General features: G+C 44.1%; 1 non-coding gene across 1 annotated transcript; it reads left to right on the top strand.

Annotated features, from left to right (window-relative positions):
* The first annotated feature begins 262 nt into the window (after positions 1–262).
* On the top strand, positions 263–336 carry Trnat-ugu (transfer RNA threonine (anticodon UGU)). The gene has a single exon. It is a non-coding gene; the product is annotated as a tRNA-Thr (tRNA).
* Positions 337–17,405: the final 17,069 nt, after the last annotated feature.

Raw genomic sequence — 17,405 nt, forward strand, 5'->3', positions numbered from 1 at the left:
TGTTGGAATACTTACATGGATATGGTGTCTGTTCTTTCAGACATGTCCGAAGGAAGAGACACCGTATCCATCTAAGTATATAGTTCTGGCAATACCGATCATGACCTTCTTCTGTGCGGATGCACACATATTCCCCGAACTCTTACGGGACTTGATAAGAATGTCTTCCACGAGTAATGAGTGTGTTGGGGTGGCACGCTACGAATGTAGTGTGTGGAAATACAAGGTGAGAATGTGGGCCTCCCTGGAGTCCCTGCAGTCACCCTCGGTGGCTCAGATGGAAAGAGCGTCTGCCATGTAAGCAGGAGATCCCGGGTTCGAGTCCCGGTCGGGGCACACGTTTTCACCTGTCCCCTTGATGTACTGTATATCAACGCCCATCAGCAGCTGAAGGTATTAATATAACTCTAATTTCGATGTTGGAATGTCTTTCTGCACTGTGGTTACAAATCTGACTTAGTCTCGTAGTACGTACTTTACCTGACTTACGATAAAACTTCGTTATGAAATACATGAAATGTATTCGAAGTTGCGAATGTGGACAGTGAAATTACGGCAATGAAAGCTTACGCCGGACTGGGATTGGAACTGGGATTTGCCGGTTATGACGAGCGGTCGCCTTACCATTACGTTACCCATGAACACTTCAGAGCGACACGCAAACTTCTATATATCGTCAACCACATGTCTACAAGTTGCACTCTTGTTTCCGTTACGTATATTTCCGTAGAGGGGAGACATTTTAATTGAAAGTCGCTTACCCGGTTTCAGAAAATTAATACGATACTGCAGTGCCTGTGTTGTTCAAAAGTATGATGCTAACCAAAACATATATAAACAAGTTACGTGGCAGAACAAGTAAGCGGCGATCTGCTAAGAATATGGATCGTGCTACCGCAATTGCGTCATTTACATTTCCCCAAAATAAGCTCGTCTGCAGCAATCAGTACCAGAAGGCAGCCAGAAGACGAAAGGCCCCAGCAGTTCGCAACCTTGAACTCCCGAACTTTTAAAAAACTCCAGACGGAGGGAGCGACTCAATGCTACTGACAATGTCAAGAAAGACGAAATTTTTCCACTCTATGCATGCATATGCACATTAGCAATGAAGAGATTGGTGCTAGCATGGAGCAGTGGCCCACTGATTTATCATCCTCTTCTCGCCAAGAACGATGGTGGAGCGACATATTCGGCTGGAAAATTATGGAACAAAACCAACCGATTTTCTCACATTAGTCGGGCTGCTCCACGGTGGGCTACCCTTCGACGTCCGTATAGACTAGGCAAAGTAATCGTGCTCAATTATTCTCTAGGGACTTGGCAGTCGATGTCTCCAGTGAGCACAGGCGTCGGCTGTTGTCAACAAAAGCACAGAACGGACTGCGGCTCCTATTCTGGTTGGTTGGTTGGTCGGTTGGTTTGGGGAAGGAGACCAGACAGCGTGGTCATCGGTCTCATCGGATTAGGGAAGGATTGGGAAGGAAGGCGGCCGTGCCATTTCAGAGGAACCATCCCGGCATTTGCCTGGAGTGATTTAGGGAAATCACGGAAAACCTAAATCAGGATGGCCGGACGCGGGATTGAACGTCGTCCTCCCGAATGCGAGTCCAGTGTCTAACCACTGCGCCACCCCGCTCGGTTTCCTATTCTGGGAAACTACTCAACTTCCCGGGTTTCGCTCACGTCTGCTGTTGAGACTCACTGGTGCCAAGCACCAGCTTGAGACCGCTCCGATAGTGAGCCATCCCAGTGAGAAATACTAAAAAAATTCCTCCCCAGTTAAGATGTAGTGTACTATTAGTAAAATAACCACGGAATGCTGGCAGAAAATGAAACGACACCGCATTGCTATAACTGACAGTCGTATCACATGAACCGTCTCTGTTATATTCGTTTCATCTGTTTTTCGTGCTGTCAGCCTCAGGTATTTGTAACTAAGTTTTGTACTTCGTGTTTGTCCCCATTCAGTGGCACACAGTTATATTAAAGTATCAATTTGCCCAGTAAGCATCTAAACTTACGTACAGCGCCTACGTTTTGTGCTCCCAAATTTCCTTTCTCTCTCTATCATCTGCATGAATGAATGAGTGAGTGTGTATATTGAATTTGTCTTATATGTGGTAGCAGTACAGCATCTGGCTGTCTGCTGTGTAGCAACAGTGTAGCCAACGTGGATTTCTCGTCAAGGCATATTTTTTAATGGATCTGATTCTTGTAATTACCGCAGCTAAAGTTAACGTTAATCTTTAGCAAAATTTCGTTTCCGAAGTGCACGTCCAACGCGCTTACAGACAATGGCAATCAACGTTCGTCAAAGAACTGACCCACACCAGATAGAAACTTAATGCACCGTACATTATAAACTTAATTATTTGAACTTTCTTACATTTCATCGAAGTAAAAAGCGTAAGTTGCTCTAACGTAAATATCTCAGTGGCAGATTGAAAAATCACAAACGCGAACACCACACACACAACAGTTACAATACTTGAAATTGACAAGCAGTTAACTTGGAACCTCAATGAATAATCAGCAACGCAATAGATAACGAGCCAATTCACAGTGAATAAAAAGCAGTAGTGAGCTTTTTCGGATTCTGCAGTGTTTCTCAGTGGCCGAGCGGTTCTAGGCACTACAGTCTGGAACCGCGGGACCGCTACAGTCACAGGTTCGAATCCTGCCTCGGGCATGGATGTGTGTGATGTCTTTAGGTTGGTTAGGTTTAAGTAGTTCGAAGTTCTAGGCGACTGATGACCTCAGAAGTTAAGTCCCATAGTGCTCAGAGCCATTTTGCAGTGTTTCTCAGTTCATGATATCCAGCGAGTGGCTAAGAATTACAGCAAAACAGACTACATATCTCTGAATATAGCTGATTTGGAGCTCACGACTACAAAACAAAGATAAAACCATGTTTAAGCAGTAACGCGAAGCGCAAAATCTGAAAAGATACGTTATAACACGTAATTTGCCGGAGTACGAAGTACCTTGAACGGTGAAAACTTTCTTGAATGTTTACTGAACTTTAAATAAATGTACACAAGTGGCGAAACAACTAGAAGTAAAAGTAAGCAAAGCTATTAAAAGTTTCTAAAGCTACTAACACAAAATTATAGAACCTGTAAGTAGGCTGTTCAGGTTTTTATATTGGTAACGCCACGTAGCGCTCTGTATGAAAATCACTGGCTGTGCTGTGTGCAGTCTGTGGCTAGTTTGCATTGTTGTCTGCCATTGTAGTGTTGGGCAGCTGGATGTGAACAGCGCGTAGCGTTGCGCAGTTGGAGGTGAGCCGCCAGCAGTGTTGGATGTGTGGAAGGAAATGGCAAAGTTTTGAAATTACATATATTATGACTTTTGATGATATTAAGGTAAATACATTGTTTGTTCTCTATTAAAATCTTTCATTTGCTAACTATCCCTATTAGTAGTTAGTGCCTTCCGTAGTTTGAATCTTTTATTTAGCTGGCAGTAGTGGCGCTCGCTGTATTGCAGTAGTTCGAGTAACCAAGATTTTTGTGAGGTAAGCAATTTGTGAAACGTATAGGTTAATGTTAGTCAGGGCCATTTTTTGTAGGGATTTTTGAAAGTCAGATTGCGTTGCGCTAAAAAATATTGTGTGTCAGTTTAAGCACAGTCACGTATATAATTTTTCTAAGGGGACGTTTCAAACCATACCGCTAAGTATGACGACTGCACAGTGGCATTTTCTTCCGCGATGTTTGTTTATCTTGTTGCTGTGCTCGTAGTCTTCAGCACGACACAGTAAAATTGATTGTTTGAGTTACTCTCATCGTTTCGCTCTCGTCAAAGAGTTTAAAAAGAAGAGCCTTTTTCTTGGGCTGCGTGTACTGAAAGCCTTTTGACGGCAGTTGTAACTGGCTGCAGTCTGCAAATAGCCCAGCGCGCCGGCTGCGGCGGCAACCCGGAGCACAAAAGGCAGCCGCCATCGCTTTTATCCTGGACAATCCACACACAGCTGCCGTCCGACATAGACGAAGCGGCGCGTTCATTGGCTCAAATGCTTTCTGTTTTCGTTTACGTTCCTTGAGAACATAGTGAAGACTCACAATCTATTGCTTCAGCGAATCTGATACATTGCATTTGAGATTGATTCGACACGAAATAACTGGGATGTACAAGCTGTGCGGAATAAACATACGACAGTCAGTATAATGCCAGTAATCATCAGTTACAGTAATTATATGAGATACTTCCTCTTGATATATATTAATTTTGTAAAATGGTTGTGTGGAAGTTACAATATAGCCACAATAGCCGTGATAAATTAATAAAATTCTATGTATCGAGCAAAACTCAAAGTCTTAGGCACTGCATGGAGAGTAAAGAAAATTATCACCATTCGTTATTAGTCGACTAATTTCCAATTTCATTAATACGCAATCACATCAACTATAAAGCCCATACGTTCAAATATTTCCTTTTTTCTTTTCCTTTTTTCACTTATTTCATTCAGTTAAAAGTAATAGGTTTAATAGTTCGCCCGGTTAGCCGTGCGGTCTAACACACTGCTTTCCGAGCAGGAAGGCGTGCCGGTCCCCGGCACGAATCCGCCTGGCGGATTAGTGTCGAGGTCCGGTGTGCCGGCCAGTCTGTGGATGGTTTTTAAGGGGCTCCGGAACGCCCTATACTTGCAATGTTAAAATAACGTTTATAAATTACATCAGTCCTCACAAAGTATTTGAGGTAGGAAGTTGAACTTTTTACAGATTATTTATTGGAATATGGGCTACAACATAACACAGGGATTTTACAAAATTTAGTTCAGTTATTAAAGATGATTTTTTTTCAATTGTAATGAAAATTCACAACATTTTTTTGCAATTTTTTATTTATATATTCAAAAATATACAGTTTTTTGGAAAAAGGCTGTGTTAAATTATGCAGAAGGTACTGTGTAACATTTACTGAAAGTTTGAAACAAATATGTTTGGAAGATCCTTAGAAAACATGTAATTAGTATGAGAAAATAAAAGTTTTGGGAATCGAGCGACAAAGATTGGATTAACTTTTTAGTGCATTCCAGGTCCATAGGATGGATTATCTTCATCCTCTGCAAACTCCTCCTCCAGCTTCCTATTGTTCCTCCTCCTGTTTACTCTTGCTTGTATTTCTAGACTCTTTACAGCCCTGTCTGCAGCCCGAAGGCGTTCCTTGTCTAAAGCAAGCATCGCTCGTACCATGCTAGAACCTATCTTCATTCCCATATTTCTAAATACCTTGCACCTTACAATGTTGCCATCATTGAAAGTCGCAATAGCATCATACACACCAAAGTGAAGTGTTTCTATTCCAACAAATACAGTTTTGGGGATTCTCGACCATATAACACTATTTGCACTTTCATTGGGGTTTTGAGTTTTTCCGTGAATACACTTTTTCAACAGTTCAGGTGCTGCTAAGTCTCTGAAAATAGGTTTAGCCACAACACATACTTTATCTCACATCACTAAAATGTACCTGATGAACACGGACGTTAATTTATAACACCATTTGACAGCAGTTTAACAGCGCCACAGTGGGTCACGCCCATGTAGAACACATTTCAAAAAAAAAAAATTAAAAATAGTTGTAGTCTTCGGGATTGAATAAATTATATATCTATTAAAAGGTAATAGTCTGCAGATTCAGAAAACGCAAAAAAGTAAAAATTGTACTTTTCATGATTTTGAGCCTTTCCGGAGCCCCTTAAGGAGGTTTTCCACCTGCCTCGGCGAATGCGGGCTGGTTCCCCTTATTCCGCCTCAGTTACACTATGTCGGCGATTGCTGCGCAAACACTGTCTCCACGTACCTGTACACCATAATTACTCTACTACGCAAACATTTGGGGTGACACTCGCCTGGTGTGAGACGTTCCCGGAGGGGTCCACTGGAGGCCGAACCGCACAATAGCCCTGGGTTCAGTGTGAGGCGCCGGACGCTGTGGCCGAGTAGGTTCTAGGCGCTTCAGTCCGGAACTGCGCTGCTGCTACGGTCACAGGTTCAAATCCTGCCTCGGGCATGGATGTGTGTGATGTCCTTAGGTTAGTTAGGTTTAAGTAGTTCTAAGTCTAGGGGACTGATGACCTCAGATGTTAAGTCCCGTAGTGCTTAGAGCCATTTTTCGGTGTGAGGCGGCAGTGGGGTAAATGGACTGATGTAGTCTGTTGTGGTATTGAGAACTACTGAGGGCTACGGTGGCGACGAATTCTCTCCGTCATTTCTAGGTCCCCAGTTCAATACAATGCATTAGGGTTAATTCAACTAAAAATGTGGAATTTCTGTAAAAGAACTCCAAAAATAGTAATACACACTGTAACCAAACTACACGGTTTTCTAGTTTCACATTCTACAAAATATTTTTAACTGATCTGAACACCAAAGAATGACTTAGATTTATTAATTTCGCTATCTTTCTACTATTAGTTCCACCTCCAAAATCAGTAAAATATCCTGAATGAAGTCTTGAATGGTGTGTAGCTTCGTATAATTGATACAAAAAGTGGGCTATGAAACAACTGACGACTTTTCAAGATGTGGCTGTTTGATTTCGTTATTTCTTGCAATAGTTGTGATTATGAGTGACTTCGTATTTACATTTTTAATTTTTGTATTAGAAATCCGAAATCGTGGTAATCGATATATAGTTGAGTTTCACGACTTACCTGACACGTAATGTAACTTCTAGCACCCGCGAAAATTGCTAAGGCGATAAGTTTTAGTCGAATTGTGTCACAACACAATATTCTACTTTTGAAATAAATGTTTATATGCCTTCAAAGCATACACAAAGACTCAGTTACATAACTTGTTTCAGTTGTTGAGCAACCATATTCACATCTACAGAAAGCAAAGGGAAACGGTTATCAATATGGGAAAGGTCACTGGTCAGAGCACAAGACATGAAAAAAATAAATTGTTTTGAACAGGATAATGTGCCGTAACTCTTAACGTAACAGGTATCACAAAACCAGTTTGGGACTTACTCAATATGTGAAAGTAAGCAAAAATAAAAAGTACCTCATATATCGGAGAGCGTAATGTACGGAACCACTTGGTAGGTGAAGGAGTAAAAACTTTGAACAATAGATGGCGTTAAAAACCCAAAAATAAAACTGACTGCAGATATCAGACTTCGAAAATTAAATAACGTAATCACACTTTTCTCACAATGTATGCAGTGAGAAAAGTACACTTGAGGAAGTGAATTAAGAAAGTTTAGATTTCCTGTAGGCGACGAAGTAAAAGCGCAAAACCACAAAGGCAGTTCGTCTCAGCCGGCAGAGGTAGTTCAAAACAGTACAGCAGATCTTCACTTACTGTTTCCAACTCCCGGCTAGGCACAGTCACACGCGAAACGTCGATGGGCCACTGCGACACCAGTCCCACTGTGTTAGCTGTATGTTCATTCCAACCTTGATATCCATTCATACCCAGATCAGAGGAGAACAGCGTTTGTTCAAAGTAAATCATCAAATATATTAAAAACAAAATTCACTCAAGTGCACAGATCTTTTTACTGAAGATTTCAATCTTTTATAATAATTCGAGCAATCCTCTGTAACACCCCACCCGTCACTTACCTGGTTTTGGCGTGTGTTCACCCCTTCTAATTGACTAACAGATCAACAGAGAGTACAAAACTGCCGCAATATCGGATAACGCAAAGAAAGTAATAAGGCCCTGTGACTCCTGATTGAACTGCGGTGGCAGTGTTGACTTTAATTGATTCAGAATTGATCACTTTTAATTAAGAAGGGGTGCACATTGATGTTATATGCAGCTGTTGGACACCAGATGCAAATGTTGAACATAAAATTAATTAAGAAAGTGACTTGGGATTTCAACTACTTGGTTGAAAACACATGCAGTCGATTATCACAAATTTATTTTAACTCACGACCTTCAATCATCAAATTACATGACTCTCCTACCAGGCAGTGGTAATAAATTGCGTTTGCGTGGAGTAAAGCTCGATAACTCAAAAGTAATTCCTATCGACTGACCCAGGCGTAATGCGAAGTAAAGAATTCTACAGTACAAGGCCCATGAAACCCTCGTGGAAACTTTGCCGACGTGATCCAACAAATTAATCAGTGGCCGGAGCGGGCGCAATATCACCGAATACAGCGTGGCGGAGCGGCGCCGTTGTGTGAACGTCGGCCGACCTCGTGGTGCTGCAAGGGTGCGCTCGTCTATTTACTCCTAGCTATCTTGCTCAGTACGTAGCTGAACCAAAACTTTCTATCTCCAAGCTCAATCGTTCCATTTGCTAAGTCCTAAACTGCAGAGATGCTCACTCTTTCTCAGGCAAGCTGAGTAAAGAACGCCACATCCACACTCTAGGCAAGCTGGGAATGGAAGACCTCTATGGGGACTTCTCCCAGTCCGCTCTTCGCCTCGGTTTCCCCTCCAGCAAAATCACTTACGCCAATTGCAGCGCAAGTCGCGTTAATTATGCGTCGCTTCCCAGTGCCGACCAATGCCTGCTCTGGGAAGTAAACAAATTCCCACAAAATTTCCTTCCTCTCAACTTCTTCTATTTAGTTCCCACCAGGCCACCCATCAAAGTTAACGTCTGCACAAACACCAAGTTTTTCGGAATTCTGACTCCCAGGAGAGTATTTCAAATTCCTTGGTCCTACGTTCCCATCGGAGGCCGGCGTATTTCATCCTGTCGCTCTTCACCTGATTTCCTTCAGGCTCTGTGGACCGTGAATTCACCGTGAAGTTGCTATATTCACGAACACGCATATTTTGACCTCTGTTGACCACTCCACCGTAGCTTTGCGCAGCTTTCTCGCATGTTTCACAGAAAACGGGATGACGGACATTTATCAACTGGTGTAAAGTTCTCTGTCTGTTTCCCGGTACAGCAGCATGGAGTCAGGGTCAACCACCCACTCACTGTCACTCATCTTAAGGCGGCTGGAGGCTGTGCACCATTACCATTTTCTTTTCTCACAGCTTGAGCCGCCCTAAGCTGCCTATTGTCGCTTCCCTTAGCCGCTCCCCTGGCCAGGGGGAGCACAAAGTTTTCATGTGACTTACTTTAAAACCACCACCCGACATTAATTATTCCACTATGTCCATGCACACAAGGCACACTCAACTCTAAATGCTTCCCTGGGGTAAACTAGCGTCCAGTAAATCAACTCGTTTCCACAAAGTTTTCATGTGACTTACTTTAAAACCATCACCCGACATTAATTATTCCACTACGTCCATACTATACCCTCTACAAGGTGCATTGTGCCTTGTCAGTCATTTTTGTTCAGCCCTAGTGCTCGCTCAACGTGAGTTAGGTGATCTTTAATGACTTCATGTAAGGGGCATAGTTCTTGCCATCTTACACCTCTCCCATCCTCTTTTGGTGCAATGTACAAAATTTCCGTATTACAGCCGACGTCCCAAAAGAATAATTTTTCGTGCAAGTATGACTCCCAAACAGTGTAAAATCGCGTCTCAAATGTGCTTCCCATTTGGCCAATATAATGCCACATACACTTCACTCTGGAATTGGGAAACTTACGACTCTTTGGACCGATTTTGTTCCTTACCCAAAATTACAGAGTCTTTTGGGTTTGGAACATAATCTAATATTTGATGCTCGCGCAGGCTACTGTGGAGAGAATTTTTTTATACCTATAAAGTGTCTTTGTGAACGTAGCAAGTTGCGTGTCATACACCAAGCTGGAACCATTTCTGACAGTTCTATACAGGGCAGCCGGACTAGCTCCTGAGGATGAGAAGGCGTCTTTCTAACAGCTACGGTCATTCCAGCATCCCCTCCGCCACTTCAGAATCCGACTATCTCCGCTCGAGTGAGTCCTTTACTCAGCTGACTAAACACGTTGGCTGCAGCAAACATAACTTTGAGTGAGACGAGAGCGGTCACAATGACACGCAGCTGCCAGCTGCCATACACACACCCCGACCCTTCCACCTGGTCGGCCAAACAGCACAGTCTTCCACACCACCTCGGTGTGCCCTTGAAGGGCGTCCTGGTGCCGCTTTTGGCGCGCTCCTCGCATGCTCCGGCGATCACTGGAAATAGCACCGACCCGGCCCGTCTTTTCACGGAAGTGCTGTGATTGATGAGGCTGCCTGGCGCCCATTCGCGGCCTGCAGTGGAGGGGGAAGGGTGGGTGGGGGATGGGAGGACAATGCCAGATGCGGCCCAGCAGGGGCGCCCAGTATACCTGCCGTCTGGATAGCGCTCTGCGCATCCACTATTATTCCAGCGAGGTCTGTATTGTTTGTATAAATAATGAGGGGAGGTGTGCCACGCTACCGTGTAAACAATAATAACAATGAAAGCACTATCTCCGTACCTATGACCGCTTAAAGGTCCTGGCGCAATTGTGCTCTACCGAGAGGTCACCCTTTATAAAAACTCCAGCAGATTTCATCAAGAATATTGAACCAAAACTTAGAGAAAGGACTCTGTCAGTCCCCCTCAGCTCCTCAGAGTATGTCCTAATACACTCCCTCAAATTCTACATCTGCACCTACATTTAGCTACGAGTGTTGTACCTGGAGTATAGTGCACCTAAGAGCACATGATTGTTTCCAGCTCATTGTTTCAGTCTACTGACCGATTTTAGCGTCACAGGAAGGAACACGCACTACAGACCGTCATAAGCAGCTTTCGGCGTATTATACCTTATGTTGTTTTGACACATGCAGCTGTGTTTGTGCAGTGTTCGTTAATATTGTGTTGTGGTCCTGAGTCCAGAGATTGGCTTGATGCAGCTCTCCATGCTGCTCTATCCTCTGCAAGCTTCTTCATCTCCAAGTAACTACTACAATCTACATCCTTCCGAATCTGGTTAGTGTATTCATCTCTTGGTCTCCCTCTGCGATTTTTACCCTCCACGCTGCCTTTCAATACTACATTGGTGATCCCTTGATGCCTCAGAACATGTCCTACCAACCGATCCCTTCTTCTATTCCATTTGTGTCACAAAATGCTCTTCTCCCCAATTCCATTCAGTACTTCATTATTTACGTGATCCACCCATCTAATGTCCAGCCATCTTCTGTAGCACCACATTTCGAAAGCTTCATTTCGAAATCTTCTAGTCCTTTCTTGTCTTAACTATTTATCGTCCATGTTTCACTTCCTTAAATGGCTACACACCATACAAATACTTTCAAGACTTCCTGACGCTTGAATCTATACTCTATGTTAACAAATTACTCCACCTCAGAAACGCTTTCCTTGCCATCGCCAGTGTACATTTTATATCCTCTCTACTTCGGCCATCATCTATTAATTATTTTGCTTCCAAATAACAAAACTCATGTACTACTTTAAGTGTCTCATTTCCTAATGTAATTCCCTCAAAAAAAAAAAAAAAAAAGCACTCTGTCTTCAGGCAACAAGTAGCCCATCGGGACCATCCGACCGCCGTGTCATCCTCAGCTGAGGATGCGGGTAGGAGGGGCGTTTGGTCAGCACACCGCTCTCCCGGTCGTTATGATGGTTTTCTTTGACCGGAGCCGCTACTATTCGGTCGAGTAGCTCCTCAATTGGCATCACGAGGCTGAGTGCACCCCGAAAAATGGCAATAGCACATGGCCGCCCAGGCGGTAACCCATCCAAGTGCCAGACACGCCCAACAGCGCTTAACTTCGGTGATATAACGAGAATCGATGTTTCCACTGCAGCAGGGTCGTTGCCTAATTCCCTCAGCATCACCCGATTTAATTCGTCTACATTCCATTAACCTCTTTTTTTGCTTTTGTTGATGTTTCTCTTATATCCTCCTTTCAAGACACTGTCCAATCCGTTCAGCTGCTCCTCCACGTCCTTTGCTGTCTATGACAGAATTACAATGGCATCCGGAAACAGCAAAGTTTATATTTCTTCTCCGTGGATTTAAATTCCTACTCCAAATTTTTCTTTTGTTTCCTCTACTACTTGCTCAATATACATAATAATCATCGGGGAGAGGCTACAACCCTGTCTCACTCCCTCCCCAACCACTGCTTCCCTTTCATGCCCCTCGACTCTCATAACTGCCATCTGGATTCTGTACGAATTGTAAATAGCCCTTCGCTCCCTGTATTTGATCCATGCCACATTCAGAATTTGAAAGAGAGTTTTCCAGTCAACACTGTCAAAAGTCTACAAATTTTAGAAACGTAGGTTTGCCTTTCCTTAATCTATCTTCTGAGATAAGTCATAGGGTCAGTACTGCGTCACGTGTTCCAACATTTCTACGGAATCCAAACAGATCTTCCCCACGGTCGGCTTCTACCAGCTTTTCCATTTGTCTGTTAAGTATTAGTGTCAGTATTTTGCAGCCTTGACTTATTAAACTGATAGTTCGGTAATTTTCACATCTGTCAACACCTGATTTCTTTGGGATTGGAATTATTATATACTTCTTGAAGTCTGAGGGTATTTCGCCTGCTAATATTACAAGCATTAAATGTTTAAGGGCTGTATAATATATTAAAGCTATTTGGAAGATATTTTCGTTTCTTCAGTTATAGAGTTTTATGTAGATAAAATTCTGTATATTTTTGAAACTATTTACATAAGATATAGACAGTTAAGCCATACTTCGTCGCTCTTGCACCATCCTGTACTTGCACCATTCACGGATGGAACAGGGAAGGGAGAAAAAATTATTAGTACGAGAAGTACCCTCCGCCACATACCGTATAGTGAACTTATGAAACGTATATATAGATGCAGAGGCTGCATTAAGATTTTTCGAGCTGACGTGTACATGTGATGGCCACCTTCAGTAACTATCTACAATTTGAAACTTCCTGACATTAAACTGTGTGTCGGGCCGGAACTCGAACCTACCGCCTTTCGTGGGCAAGTGCTTTACCGATATTGCTCTCTGAACACAACTGTCGACCTGCTCTCCGAGCTTCACGTCCGCCAATACCTCACCTCCCTACCTTCTATGCTTCATAGAAGTTTTCCTTCATATCTTGCGGGACTTTGTTTCAGGAGTGAGAGTCTTCCAACGTGTACATATGTTCGCCTCGGTAGCTGCGGCATCAGCGCGGCTGATTTGCTAACCGAAGGAGCCCTGGGTCGGTTTCCGGCTGGATCGAAGATTTTCTTCGCTCGGGCACTGGGTTTGTGCTATCCTCGAGTGCGTATCGTCATGATTAAGGTTCCACTGTTGTGACCGCTGTGTGGGCGCGTCCCGGAACAGAGGCTGTACTAAAAACGGCGCCCACAGAAATTTGCGACCACTCCAATTTTTGCCCAGAAAGGGTCCAGGAAGGATCCACTAATCCCCGGCAGGTGAAGAACTGAGAGACGCAATCTAGAGGTTTCCGAGCTCGCATTTTCAAGCCATACTATACAGAACACCGGGAACGAGAAACTCAGTGTTTATATCGACACTTAATATACAAGACATCGATACATGTTGCAAAACCTTGGCTGGTGTATCAAATGCTGTTTTAGATCCTAGTCATTTGAATCAAAATCCAGAAACGAAACTTCCCACGGCTGCACAAAAATCAGTTGACAATTATCATGAGATTCCTGCAGACGGTATCCTTTCACAAATTTCATGACTAAGAAGATTTTGCCTGAAATGTTCCCAACTTAATTTTGGCTCTAAGATTTGTGTTTCGATAGCGAGAGAATTCTTTTTTTCAAAAGTCAAATTTATTAAGAATTATCTTCGGTCCACTACGGGTCGCCGGCCGTGGTGGCCAAGCGGTTAAAGGCGCTACAGTCTGGAACCGCGCGACCGCTACGGTCGCAGGTTCGAATCCTGCCTCGGGCATGGATGTGTGTGATGTCCTTAGGTTTAATTAGTTCTAAGTTCTAGGGGACTGATGACCTTAGAAGTTAAGTCGCATAGTGCTCAGAGCCATTTGAACCACTACGGGTCAAGTACGACTGTCTAATTTAGCAGCTGGTCAATAAAAAATGGGCTAGCCAAAGATATCGATATTGATGAGGCTGTTTCGAAATTTGCAGCCGAAAAAGAAGGAAGAAATTCTAAGCTACGTGCTAGTCACTTGTCTCTAAGGAGATCTTCGGTTGCTTGTTCTGTCTCCTTAATAATCAGTTAAACTGTGTGTACTTTTTCTAATGCGTTGTACTTATTCGCTTTCATCCTCAAAAACTGTTTGCGAAGTGGTTAACATTATACTTTGATTACTTAGTCAGGCACACACATGTTGTATTTTATACTTTAGTGTGGTTGGCATGTTGAGGGGGGTGAGGGGTGGGAGAGGGTGACAAATTAAGTCTGCACCGGGTACCAAACCATCTACCGACACCACGTCAGTCTGAATGGTCGTTGAGACTTCCATATCGGAACTATTATCACAGAATCACCCAAGACGCAAGACATCGACCCTGTGAAAGCTAGAGCGGTAAAAATGCTGTTTGTTCAGACAGGCGGCTACACTGATAGAGGTGGTCTATCGGGCGCAGTCCGGCCGTGTCTGAGTAGCAGGTAGTTTAGAGTCGGGCGCAGGTAAGCCGTGACACAATCGGAGTAGGTATTGGACGCAGATTTCACAGAGAATGGCTCTGAGCACTATGGGACCACTGCTGTGGTCATCAGTCCCCTAGAACTTAGAACTACTTAAACCTAACTAACCTAAGGACATCACACACATCCATGCCCGAGGCAGGATTCGAACCTGCGACCGTAGCGGATCTACATCTACATCTACATTTATACTCCGCAAGCCACCCAACGGTGTGTGGCGGAGGGCACTTTACGTGCCACTGTCATTACCTTCCTTTCCTGTTCCAGTCGCGTATGGTTCGCGGGAAGAACGACTGTATGAAAGCCTCCGTGCGCGCTCTAATCTCTCTAATTTTACATTCGTGATCTCCTCGGGAGGTATAAGTAGGGGGAAGCAATATATTCGATACCTCATCCAGAAACGCACCCTCTCGAAACCTGGAGAGCAAGCTACACCGCGATGCAGAGCGCCTCTCTTGCAGAGTCTGCCACTTGAGTTTGTTAAACATCTCCGTAACGCTATCACGGTTACCAAATAACCCTATGACGAAACGCGCCGCTCTTCTTTGAATCTTCTCTATCTCCTCCGTCAACCCGATCTGGTACGGATCCCACACTGATGAGCAATACTCAAGTATAGGTCGAACGAGTGTTTTGTAAGCCACCTCCTTTGTTGATGGACTACATTTTCTAAGGACTCTCCCAATGAATCTCAACCTGGTACACGCCTTACCAACAATTAATTTTATATGATCATTCCACTTCAAATCGTTCCGCACGTATACTCCCAGATATTTTACAGAAGTAACTGCTACCAGTGTATGTTCCGCTATCATATAACCATACAATAAAGGATCCTTCTTTCTATGTATTCGCAATACATTACATTTGTCTGTGTTAAGGGTCAGTTGCCACTCCCTGCACCAAGTGCCTATCCGCTGCAGATCTTCCTGCATTTCGCTACAATTTTCTAATGCTGCAACTTCTCTGTATACTACAGCATCATCCGCGAAAAGCCGCATGGAACTTCCGACACTATCTACTAGGTCGTTTATGTATATTGTGAAAAGCAATGGTCCCATAACACTCCCCTGTGGCACGCCAGAGGTTACTTTAACGTCTGTAGACGTCTCTCCGTTGATAACAATATGCTGTGTTCTGTTTGCTAAAAACTCTTCAATCCAGTCACACAGCTGGTCTGATATTCCGTAGGCTCTTACTTTGTTTATCAGGCGACAGAGCGGAACTGTATCGAACGCCTTCCAGAAGTCAAGGAAAATAGCATCTACCTGGGAGCCTGTATCTAATATTTTCTGGGTCTCATGAACAAATAAAGCGAGTTTACTCTCACACGATCGCTGTTTCCGGAATCCATGTTGATTCCTACATAGTAGATTCTGAGTTTCCAAAAACGACATGATATTCGAGCAAAAAACATGTTCTAAAATTCTACAACAGATCGACGTCAGCGATATAGGTCTATAGTTTTGCGCATCTGCTCGACGACCCTTCTTGAAGACTGGGACTACCTGTGCTCTTTTCCAATCGTTTGGAACCTTCCGTTCCTCTAGAGACTTGCGGTACACGGCTGTTAGAAGGGGGGCAAGTTCTTTCGCGTACTCTGTGTAGAATCGAATTGGTATCCCGTCAGGTCCAGTGGACTTTCCTCTGTTGAGTGATTCCAGTTGCTTTTCTATTTCTTGGACACTTATTTCGATGTCAGCCATTTTTTCGTTTGTGCGAGGATTTAGAGAAGGAACTGCAGTGCGGTCTTCCTCTGTGAAACAGCTTTGGAAAAAGGTGTTTAATATTTCAGCTTTACGCTTGTCATCCTCTGTTTCAATGCCATCATCATCCCGGAGTGTCTGGATATGCTGTTTCGAGCCACTTACTGATTTAACGTAAGACCAGAACTTCCTAGGATTTTCTGTCAAGTCGGTACATAGAATTTTACTTTCGAATTCTGTAGCGCCTAGAACCGCACGGCCACCCCGGCCGGCCAGATTTCACACGTTTCTGGGTTGAGCGAAAATTTCACTGGGCGCAGTTTCCATAGATTCGAAAAAATATGAAGGTGAATTTCGTGGAGTTTGGGAGGTAGGAGATGAGACTGTGAACAAGTTTTGGATCAGCACACAGTCTACTGCACACTGGATGCGTTCTCTCTCTCTATCTATCTGTCTTTCTCTGGCTCACACGGCCATTTGTACATATTTCGTCAAAACATCAATGTGGTGTAGCCGAAGTACAACATGGTCTGTAACACAAAAGCAGAACAGAATTACCGTAAAATACCTTTACGAAGTCCACTATCATTTTCCTCAGTGAATTACTAGAGTTCTGTTGTGCTGAAATTTCTGTTTCGCAAAAAGGCTAGTTAACGTTCAGTGCTTGTCAAAGTATTTTTCTTCTCTCCGTTCGCCTCTCCATTCCGTAGTTGCTGCCTGCATCCCTTCAACGAAAAGTGATTTCTTGTTCCTTCTGTCGGAAAACAAGATAAAAGCGCCTAAATCGTGACGCCGGCCGTTAAGAATTCCGGCTGGTCCGCGCGCGCTTTTCATCCCACCGGAGGCCTCTTTTTTTTTCCCACGTAAATTATTTTCCCTCGGCCGGCCAGAACGGGGCGTTTCCACGCGCGCACCCGGGCCTCGTCCGCTCTCCAGCGGCGGCTGACGTGAAGAGCGGCGAGTTCTGGCATCATTAGCTCCGACAAAGCCCACTCGAATCTGAATGGCCGCGCCGAAAACAGCCGGCGTAAACCCGGACCTGGGGAAGAGCAAAGAAGAGTGGATGGCAGCGGGTGGAAGCATTCGTTCCGCGCCACCGCCCCCGAATAAAACGCCTAGCCGCCCCATCCCCCCCTCCACGACCCCCTTTTATCCTTCTGGCTTGCCAGAGCTTTCCGTTAGGCCGACTGCAGCGCCTCCCCCCACGGGTG

The sequence above is a fragment of the Schistocerca cancellata genome, chromosome 1 (genome assembly GCF_023864275.1).
Source record: "Schistocerca cancellata isolate TAMUIC-IGC-003103 chromosome 1, iqSchCanc2.1, whole genome shotgun sequence".
Lineage (NCBI taxonomy): Eukaryota > Metazoa > Arthropoda > Insecta > Orthoptera > Acrididae > Schistocerca > Schistocerca cancellata.